The sequence below is a fragment of the Callospermophilus lateralis genome, unplaced genomic scaffold, assembly GCF_048772815.1.
Source record: "Callospermophilus lateralis isolate mCalLat2 unplaced genomic scaffold, mCalLat2.hap1 Scaffold_153, whole genome shotgun sequence".
Classification (NCBI taxonomy): Eukaryota; Metazoa; Chordata; class Mammalia; order Rodentia; family Sciuridae; genus Callospermophilus; species Callospermophilus lateralis.
Genome location: NW_027512646.1, coordinates 2,361,945 through 2,373,668, shown reverse-complemented (window position 1 = coordinate 2,373,668; position 11,724 = coordinate 2,361,945).

Sequence of the window (11,724 nt, the reverse complement as noted above, 5' to 3'; positions counted from 1 at the left end):
TTTCCTGAAAGCAAACCCTGAGAAAAGGAATTGAATGAAAGCAATTTATTTGGGGAGTGGTCTCAGGAAACACTGGTCTAGATGTGGACAGTGATAAAAGGAAGGAGCCCACGAAGGTGATCAAGGAAATGACTACTGCAAGTCTCTGGAGCTTATTCCTGCTGGAGAACTCTGGGGACTTGTGTGCAGTAAGCACGTGCCTCTGTGCTATCCACTGCAGGGTGAGAGAACCAGGGCATTTATCTAGAACAATTCCTACAACTGCTAGCAGATTTTGGTGGAGAAATGCTGATCCTTGATAATATCACGCAGGTGGTATTATCATCTGTGCACCCATGAGAGGTATCTGAACTTGACATTTTCTTACCTGCAAGGCAGAAGCAAGGAATCTTGCTTCACAAGATAGTGGTAGCAGTTCCACGCACTAAGTCTACTAAGGTGTTTTATAAGGTATGGAGTCAGGCTACAAATGCTGTTTATTATTAATATGTGTAATGATGCTGCACCCCAGCAAGGAGCTTGAAGTCCCATGAGGTTGACACAAATATAAATAACTGACCTTCAAGGCCATTAGAGAGGAGTCATCTTATCCAGGGACAGCATATAACTTTCGAGGGCACGCCCCCAGTGATCTAAGTCCTCCAGCTAGGCTCCTCCTCCTCAATTTTCCACAACCTCCCATTAATCTGTTTAGCTATGAATCCATCAATAAATTCAGACCCCTCACGATCCAATCACCTCCAAAGGCCCCACACTGCTTCATTGGGGACCAAGCCTTCAATGCATGAACTTGTGGGGTGGGGGACATTTCAGACACAAACCGTAACAATCAGTTTTCTCAACTATAAAGTGAGAATGCCAGAATTGTTCATGGAGTTGCTATAAACACTAAATTAGATAATACAAGTACAGTGTTTAGTATTTATTAAGGGGGTGGTGTTATTATCAATATTGCATTTATTTCTATTTCTTCTACATGAAGGTCAGAGAAGAGAGAGATCACAGCTAATTGTTATAGGCTCCAGGAACAGTGTCAGGACATGAAATGGTGCATGTAGATGTCCTTATGCTACACTGAGCATGGATGGGTGGGTTCTTTGTCTCATGAACTTGAAGAATGAAATCCACAAAGACATGGGTGAGAGCAAAGTGACAGGATTTGTTAGAGTGACAGAAAGAAAGCAGAGCTCCCAATGAAATAGAGGTCCTAAGAGAGGGTTGCCAATGGGTGTCTGTTGTCTAGGAGTTTTTAAAGGTATAGATGGTGGCTCAGCACAGGTGATTGGTGGGGTAGAGCATGGACCAATCAAGCTCTTGAAGCCCTCAACTTAATAAGCCAATCAGAAGTGCATACATTTAATCCCTTATTTACATAATCAAAAGGACACGTCCAAACTTGGGGTTTGGGAATTCTGTTGGGGAGAGGAAGTCCACTTTGTGGACAGTGGTGACTAGAGGTAGGGGTAAGGGTAACTAAGGAAAGGATGCTGTGTTTAAAGCTGTTAGGAACAGTAACAAGTGTTCTAAAGAGTCAATGTGGTCAGAGCTTCGAGGAAGTAGCAAGTAAAGCAGCAAGTAACAGAATGTTCTCCCAATATGATGTCTCCCTCCAAGGTGGCATGATGTGATATTTTGGATATAATTGACTTGTGTGCTCTTCAATTTCCACGTTGGTTCATTTTAGTTCTGAGCAAGAAGTCAAGAGACTCCTTCATCAAAAAATTCCCAGTTTTGCCACTAATTAGTTTTGTGAATTTGGACAAGTCCTTTGCTGTCTGTAATAATAATAGCTGCCATTTATTTGACAAAGTACTGGGTACTCTGCTAACTGTGCATGTTCATTGAGCTCATTTAATCACCATAACACCTCTGAAAGCTGAGTCTATGACTAGTCCTAGACTAGTCAGAGGAGTAATATGAGGCTCTTGTCATTAAAGTCGCTAGCTCAAGTCCCAGAGCTAGTAAGTGACAGAACTCAAAGCAAAGGCTGTCCAGTTCCAAAGCCTATCAGCTTAGCCATCAGGCTTTATGGCCTCTGTTACATTAAGTTTCAGAATTTTCAGCTTTAAATAAAGAGTTGGAACTTGGATGTCCAGGAAAATTTTCAAGTTTCTGACTATACTCTAGGATCTCATGTTATTTCAGACATGAAATTGGTGTCTATCATTCATGAAACTAACACCATTGCCCAGCTTCCAGCCAACATTGCTCCAGTTTACCTGAGGAACATCTCTCTCCTTCCTTCTTACTTCACAGGGGAGAAAGAAAGGATGCTTCTCCCACCATCCTGATGTATCAACTCCCACCAACCCAAGACCAAGGGTGTCATCATCTTAGATCACTGGGCTGTAGTCCTTGCTTCAGACGTGGCCAGGGGATTCAATTCGGGCCAATAATCATGCTCAGGAATTTATGTCCTGATTTTTTGGGGAAAACAAGCATTCACTTGCATTGAAACAACCTGTGAAGATAGCGATCCATAGCCGATAGCAGTCAGCCATGTTGTGCTTCTGGAACTTGGGAATAAATCAACTGAAGGCAGAATAGAGCAAAGCCAAGTTGAAGCAGGGAAGGACAGGGTCCTTCGGACCTTGTGTGTTTGCCTGAATCTAGCTTTACCTGAAGCCCAGCCAAAATGAGCCAACATTTTCCTTTTGGGGGTTCATTTTTATGTTACTGGCCACCAAAAATATGAAAGGAGGTCATCATTGCTCTCTTTGTGTGTGTGTGTGTGTGACAAACCTACCAAATTTTTATTGAACAAGCAATTTCTTCAGGATCAGAGCCAGCCAGAGGGCATCAAGCCTTGAATCATGTCTAATGATAGTAGGAAATATCTTATTACAGTGGATGGAAAGGTACCTAATTTGTCATGTGATAAAATATCTGTTAAGTGGTACCATGAAATTTTATGACTCCCTTCAGCCAGAAGCCTTCCTGATTATCTGCTTGTCTCCAGAAGATGTTAATTGCTAATTGTCAATGCACATTTTAGGAAAGTGAGCTGCTGCTGGTGATGACTGTTAGCCTTAAGTGGAAACTCCTTTCTGTCTCCTTCATTTCTTTGTAATTACAGTTGAACTTTGAAACAACAACAACAACAAAACAAACAAACTAACAAGAAAGAATTCAGGTTGTGGCAATATGAGTTGGTTGAATGAATTATGTATCTACTTCTACAAAAGTCATCACATTTCATCCAATCATAGAATTTTAGAGTTGAAAGAGCTCTTTATCGAACAGTTTTTCCACCTACCCCCCAATTAAGTAGAGGAAGGAGATGGCAGCCAGACATTGGCAAAGAGTCACATGGTAGTTGGAGGCTGTCAGCTGTCAGAATCAAGGACTCCCGACACCACACTATCTCTCCTGACCCTGTCCTGCTGTATTCTGTGAACATAAACTAGAAAAACCTGAAATCCATGATGAACATGAATCTCTTTTATAGTCACCCTACTCCCACTCTTTTTCCTACAACCTCTGTTCTTTTCTGAGATCAGCTAAAGGTGCACACGTGCCTCTTAGGTCGCCAATCCAATCAGAAAACCTCTCCAGAAATTAATTAAAAAAAACAACAGTAAAAACTTGTCATTTGTCCCCACCAGTTAAGGAGTCTATGATGAGTTTTGGTACTTTGAAAAGAATAGAGTTTTCTACATGATCTAAAGAAACTAACTTTCTAATAGCAGGCAATTCTTGAGTTTCTATTGTAAGAGATTTTAAAAAGTTTTAGATGACACATAATTATTGTACATATTTATGGAAAACCAGGCAATATTTGGGTTGATGAATTCAGTGTGTAATGATCAGTTCAGATGATGGGCATACTCATCACCTCAAACATCATTTCTTTGTGTTATAATCACTGAAAGTCCTCTCTCCCAGCTCTTTTGAAATATTCAGTTCATTGTTATCACCTTCCTGTGCTAAAGAACAGTAGAAGTCATCCCTCCTCTCCACCTTCATCGCTGTGCCCATGAATCACCCCTCTCCCATCCCACACTTTTCCTTGCCCCTCATTACAGTAGATTTGATTCACTCACTGCTGGGCAACGCTGTTGGAACTTCAATTTGTGTCATTAACTACTCTTGAAAATAAGAAGATCCCAATGATTCATTATATTCTACAAGTTTATCTATTTCTGTATTTCAAATTCGCTCTGTGCCCCAAGATTTCCACTCTGTGAGGGTTATCAACAGTGAGAAATAATGCTTAATTTATTCTAGGGCCATTGTGTCTTCATCGCAGATTTAGCAATTAGCAAAGGAACTTTGTTATCTTATGTTAATTCATCATTAATGGTTTTTCCTCCCCGAAAAATTCAATTAGTACACCGCTATCAGTATTTTGTCAGAAGAAAAAATCAGAGCAGAATCAGGAGGAGACCACTAGGAGACTGCAAAGTTTAAATATTTCTTAAGATTTATAGGGGCACAGTTTTAATGATGGCTCTCACTGTAGGGACAGTAAATCACTGGAAATACCATCAACCAATCCTGGGTTGGTTAACTGAGGCTGGCTGTCACTCAGTGGTCTCTCAGCATGAACAAGAAAGGCTGCAGAAATTATCCTTTCCAAATGGGCATGTGTAAGTGATGGCCGTTTCTTGTCATCTCTGAAAACTGTTATTTACATTGTAATTCATTAGTAGAGCTTCAAAGACAAAATGTAGCCTCCACCCCCAGTAGAGACTGATTTAACAACCGAAAGTGAGAGCCTCAATTCAGAATTAGAAACATAAATTTCCAACTTATAAAATAAACCTAAATTTTGACATTTTGACTAGAATAAAATGAGACCACAAATATCTATTCGATTATTGATTACCTTTGGTAGCATTCAGGCCACAAGGAGAAGAAAAGTAACTTCAGTAGATACCTAAATAAGGTCCAGTGTAATTTTACCTACAGTAACATGATGAGGAGGTGACTTTCACATTTTTCATAAATGACTAAGGAAGTAATAATATTGATCCTGATAAAATGGATTTCCAAACAGAGGCAGGAATCTTGAGTTTTGGTTCTATGATCTGGAAGATCTGTTGGGACCGTAGGGGATATCTTCTTTAAAATGTTAAAATTCTATTAAAAAAAAAAATCTATTAAGCAAGAAGGAGACTACCCTACTCTGCTAGTATTACAGCGTATTTTATGGACTTGGAATGTTAGAGGTGTATGGACACGTTTACTGCCAGTTTCCTGTCTCTGCCACTTTCTAAGCTTCATACAGTAAAGAATGGAAGGACCTATTAAAAGGAACAGCCCCCTTGGAGCCATGGGGAGGGTTGAAAGAGAGCAGGAGACTAAGGAAGGGATGGTCATTTCCCAAAGTTGGCAGGTGTCATGAAGATGGCTGTGTTAAATTCTCAAAAATGCCCTCCAGAACCTTTTCACAAAACTACTACCACCAAACAACCACCACAAAAACAAAACAAACAAAAAAAAAAACCACCCAAGACAGTGAGAGGACGAGAGCCAGATTGTAGAGTCCCAATCACAGCGGATAGGCAGGCATCGTACCAGCCTTCCCTGAGTGCCCTCACATTCCCCAGGGACTTTCATGGCCCACTGTCCTGCAAGACTGAGTCATGCCAGAGATGGACATTTTCTGTCTGTGTGGTTATGTGGACCTACATTTGGACACTTCTTGAAGACTCACAACTTGAATGCACAAGCTAGAAGGACCTATCCATTCAACTAGTTATAATCCTTCATTTTGAAGATGAAATAATTAATGCACTCTTCAATAAACATTTATCAAATACCTAATGAATGGCAGACTTTTGTTACCTCGTAACCCAGAAAGACTTTCTTCAGCTGAAGTTTAGTACCAGAGAATAATGGGAGGAAGAGGAAAGTTGAGGCCAAGAGACAGATCAGACCTGTCAAGATCCTTCAAGAAGGTAATGGTTGTCAGGAGACTGTTAAATCAATAAGTATTGGTGGAACTTTTACTATGTGCAAAATATTGGTCTAGTATGGGTGATACAGCAGTGAAAATACAACAATCAAAGTCCATGGTTTTATGGACCCTCCTTTGAATGTGAACTTGGAGAGAGAAATAACAAGTAAATGAAAAAAAAAAAGTATCTTATATACATATATAATTAGCATGAAAAAATTAAGCAAAACAAAGAAGGGAACAGAGGTGTCATTTTAAGTAGCTTGATTAGGGAAGGCTTTAGCACAAAAATGACATTTGGGCAGATCCCTTAAAGAAGTGAGGGAATGAGCCATATGGTTATCTTCAGGAAGAATAATGTCGGGTCTTTTCTAAAATGGTAGGCACTGGTTACCTGTGGGTGCTCACATATAAATTAAATAAACCAAAGCTGATTTAAAGTTTGCTTTCTCAATTGCTCTAGTCATATTTCCACTGCTCTATCTAGCTTCGGGTATCTAGCCATGGCTGTGGTATCAGACCGACAGCCCAGGTCTGGAATATGTCGTGCATCATAGAAAGTTCTATTGGGCCGACAGAAGGACCAACCAGAATGCAAAAACCTTCTGATCAAAGAGGATTTGGAAGAAAGAGAAGATGGAGAGAACGGGAGGGCATGAGGTCTCCGAAGCAGTTATGGTGAAGGGAGCTCACACTGGGCTTTGAAGGCAAATGTAAGGATGTGGAATTTCACTGTGAGATAGGAAACAATTCAAGGGCTTTCAAACTCATAAATTACACACTCAGTCTCAAACTTAAGAGAATAATTCTAGCTACTCTACTGAGAATAGAGTGTAGGGGATGAAGGCAGGAGCAGGAAGACCCATTAGGAGACTCTTAGAGTCAAATTGGTAAGAGATAACCGTGATTTGATCCAGGTGAGAATCAATCAGATTCTGGGTATTTTAAAAGCAGAACTATCAAAATTCACCAGTAATTCTAGTGGGTGACATAGATTGAGTTTTATTATCAATGGTGGTGAAAGCAAGTTGGCTTCTGATTATATACTGAAGGTACAGCCAACAGGCTTTGCCAGTAAAATCTGCCAGAGATGTAAGAGGAAGAGGGGAATACAGGATTGCAGGAACCAAAGATTTGAGACTTGATAAAATGAGGAGAGGTGTTGCTCTTAAACAATACAGGGAGGATTTGAGGTAGGGAGTTTTGGGGGGAAAAGATCAGCAGTTCGGTTTTGAGCATGCTCATTTTAAACTGCCTATGAAAGAAACATCAGGGGAGAGGTGTAAAGCAGGCAGTTTTGTATTGAAGTCTAGAATTCAAGAGAGGTCTGCGCTGGAGATCTAAACTTTGGAATCACGGTTGTGCAGATGACACTTAAAACCCTGAGGCTGGCGCGAGTATGGGTGGAGAAGAGTTTTGAAAACTGAGCTTTGAGCTCTCTACCAGGAAGAGGTTGGGGAGGTACAGAGAATCCGGTAAAACCAGAGGAAAATCAATAAGCAAAGAGAAGACTCTGTTTCCAGAGGGAGGCCTCATAAGCTGTGTCACATGCTTCTCACTATTCAAATAAGGGGGGGGGGCTTAAAGTCGAGAATTTTGTAAAGGGGAGCTGAGAAATGAGGTTGTAACTAAGGGGAAAGTAGGTCAAGATTGTGTCATTTTGTTGAGGTGGAAGAAATTTCAGCACACTTGAATACTTGACAGGGATAATTCAGTAGAGGAAGGTTATTTAATTATGCATGAAAGAGAGGGAACGATTGCTAGGGAAATATCCTAAAATAGGCAAGAGGAGATGGGATCTAGTATACAGTTGGGGGGAATGAATTTAGGTAGGAGCAAGAATGTTAGTCCTAGAAGCAAACGGAACAGAGGGAATGCAGAGGATATGGACACAAATTCAGTGCGTGGGCAGAAGTGGTGGCAAGAACATATGGACTTTCTCTGCGACTGCTTCCATTTTCCCAGTGAAATAAGAAGCACAGTCATTTGTTAGCTAAGAGCGAGGGAATGGGAGGAGTAGAGCCATTGGAGGAGAAAGTGTGAAATAATTCTCTAGGAGAGGGAAGGGGAATGGATTGGGAAGTGCAGTGGGATAGGTAGGCATGACTGGCCCAGATGAGGTTCGTGGATTGAACATACAACATGAATGGTTGTAGTTTTACCCACAGCCGTGTTTAGCTATCCAAGGGTACATTCAGAGTTGGCTGAGAGTTAGCCATATCTAGGGTAGGGTTTTAGTGAAAAGTAGGAAAATAAAAAGGGGCCCAGGCATGGGAGCTGAGGTCCATCAAGGACGATACACCAGGAATGTGTGTTGGATAAGGACGAAGTAAGGCATGGGAGGTTTACAGGATAGGTAAAGAACATTAGGACCAATGGATTGCTTGTCCTGGACTGGTAGTGAGGTAGGATGGGGAAAAAAGTGGGTAGAAAGAAGAAGAAAGGAAAGACAAGGAAACTATAACTTAGAATCTGAAAGCCTTGTGGGACAATTCCTCATCCATTCACTAACCAGGGCAGTTCTTTGTCCTAGGGCTGAAATTGCATAAATTCCTGGGAGATCTACAAACCTTCACTCATGATCTTAAAGTTAGTGGATATTCGCTCACTTGTGAAAATTGTCATATACACTGTTAATCATCCCACTGATATAAGTATCTTTAAAATGAACTGAGCAAAGGGAGATAATAAAGGTGCTTTCTCAACATTATCAATTGGAAATGGAAAAGATGTCAACCTGAGGGTTCTGAGAACTGCCCAAGCCACCAGAGACCATCTTGTGACCACCAGATGAATGTCATCCCTACATACTATTCCATGTCTACCCCTCACCAAGTTTCCTACTTATATTACATTTCAATAACATTTACCAAATCTCCTGAAAGATGCAAATTAAGCTTCTGTTTATTCTCCTAATCTCATTTGGCTAAAATCTGCAGAGGTCCTGAATGTGAAGATTGTTATTCTCACATGTATTTTTGTACTTTACCACACATGCATGCATCCAGAAAAAAATACATAATGCTTTTCTGCATCTTTTGAAACACCAGGTAAATGGTGATCTGATTAGATCCTTCTTCAAGTTTTTGTTCCACATTGTGTTTTGTATTATAGGGTCAAGATATGCATTAGAAAATAAATGATGTGAGAAATTAAAAAAGAAGAACCCAGGAACTCCAAAAGCACTTGCAACTCTTAAAACAGCCCATCTACTCCTTATTTTGCTAAAGAAATTTTTGCTAAAGAAATTTCTTTATCCTTATCTGATACATGCTAAAGTTTTTTCCCATCAGTACATCAGGGACCCTGTTGTCCTGAGTCAAGGTCCCCCTATTGGTACCTCCTTGGACGCCCTCCTGTGACGTCCAAGTGTGAAGAGTTATAGTATTGAGCCTGAAGGAGAGGAGTTGGTAGATCCACCTTCCACAGTGTGATATTTGAAATTGAGAGGGGGGGAATGATAAGGTCCTGGATGATGGTGGGAGTGAGTGACTGAGGTTGGTTGGGGCACAGGTTAATGGAAGAGAGAAAGAAAGTTAAAGATGTCAGGCAGTGGAAAGCCATCAGGAATTGTGACAGAAGTAGTACTGGAGAAAGTCACAGTGAATCAAAACTTAAGATCTCCAAAAACAAAAGGGAATGATATATGAGTCTGTAGAAGCCTGTAAGGAGGATAATTATTAGTAAGTGGCAGCCAGGTATTGGGCTGTTTTATGAAGGTGGGTAGGAGAATGGCCTTTAAGTAGAACAGAGCCTTAGTCTAGTCCAGAACTTTGTTCTCTCTCTAAATGCTCTTGATCTTCCCCTACTATAAATAGAAGGTTCTTTTGGGTGAGGAAATAGGGCCATGTTCTATTTTCCACCAGGCAGAGTCAGCATGGAACATGATTTTTGTCACTTGAAAATATAAAATTGTGGAGGAAAATTTGCTTGAAACCTCAAGCAAACCATTTAATCTTCTGAACCCGTTTCTGTGTCTGTAAATTAGGATAATTATACTTCCCCTCCTTCGTTCAGGATTGTATATACAATCAAATGACAAGTGAGAACGACATTATAAGCTATATTTATATAAATGGAAGAGCTTTCTTTCACTAGCACTAACCTTTTTATTCATTTCTAATGAGTTTTGCCCCAAACAGCTTACTAAACGGATGTTTGTAGGATATTTGGGTTCATTATGTTTTGCCCTTGCCTTCCTATAGATTTTTATGTAGCTCTTAGATGAAATCTCTGATGGTACCCATGTAGCTAGCACTTCTCAAAGGTTAGTTGCACAAGAACAGATTCCATATCGGCCTTATCCCCCATTTTATTTTTAGTGCCCAACAGAATTCTCGACACATGGTAGGTGCCAAGTGAGTATTTATTGATTTACGCAACTCATCAATCAGATGGCCAACACTTGGAGGAAGGCTACCTTCCAGCCTTATTTCTAACTGTTTCCACTTTGAAATCCATGCTCCAGTCACACCAGACTCTGCATTTCCAAGAACATGACACGAGCATTTACTTCTCCATCTTAGACTATACTGCTCTAGCTACTGGAATTTTAGCCCTACTTTTTCAAAGTGGCAAAATTCTACTTTTGTTTAAAAGACCAATAATAAAATAATCTGCTGGGCTTACTGGGCCACACCTGTAATCTCAGCAACTCGGGAGGAAGAGACCAGAAGATCGAAAATTTGAGGCCAGCCTCGGAAACTTAGTGAGAGCCTGCCTCAAAATAAAAAAATGTCAGAGGGGAGGGGTTTGGGGATATAGCTCAGTGATGGAGCACATCTGGATTCAATCCCGAGTACCATAAGAAGTAATTAATTAATCTCCTTTTTAAAATCTTTTTATTGTCCTCATTATAAAATCATTCATGGGGCTGGGGCTGTAGCTCAGTGGTAGAGCACTTGCTTAGCATGTGTGAGGCCCTGGGTTCAATCCTCAGCACTGCATAAAAATAAATAAATAGAATAAACGCATTGTGAAAAAATTCTTTTTGTGGACAATTTTTAAATTATTTTTTAAAATTTATATATGATAGCATGCATTACAATTCTTATTACACATATACAGCACAATTTTTCATATCTCTGGTTGTATATAAAGTATATTCACACCAATTTGTGTCTTCATATATGTACTTTGAATAATAATGTTCATTAAATTCTACCATCATTTCTAACACCTCCCTTTCCCTCCAACCCCTCTGCCCTATCTAGAGTTCATCTATTCCTCCCATGCTCCCCCTCCCTGCCCCACTATGATTCAGTCTCCTTATATTAGAGAAAACATTTGGCATTTGGTTTTTGGGGATTGGCTAACTTCACTTAGCATTATCTTCTCCAACTCCTTCCATTTACCAGCAAAATCTATGATTTTATTCTCTTTTATTGCTGAGTAATATTTTATTGTGTATATATGCCACATTTTTTTCTCCATTCATTCACTGAAGGGCATCTAGATTGGATCCACATTTTAGTTACTGTGAATTGTGCTGCTATAAACATCGATGTGGCCGTGTCCCTGTAGTGTGCTGATTTTAAGTTCTTTGTGTATAGACTGAGGAGAGGGATAGCTGGGTCAAAAAAAAAATCATTCACAGACTGGGACCATAGCTCTGTGGTACAGCACTTGCCTCCCACATATGATTCTTAGCTTCACATAAAAATAAATACATAAAAAGATGTTGTGTCCATGTACAACTAAAAAAATCTTTTTAAAATCATTCACTATTTTTTCTCCATGCAGTTATATTTGTATTGACCATCATATTATATTATAGTCACTATGTATGTGTTTTTATTGTTGCTTTATTGGTTCTTAATGAA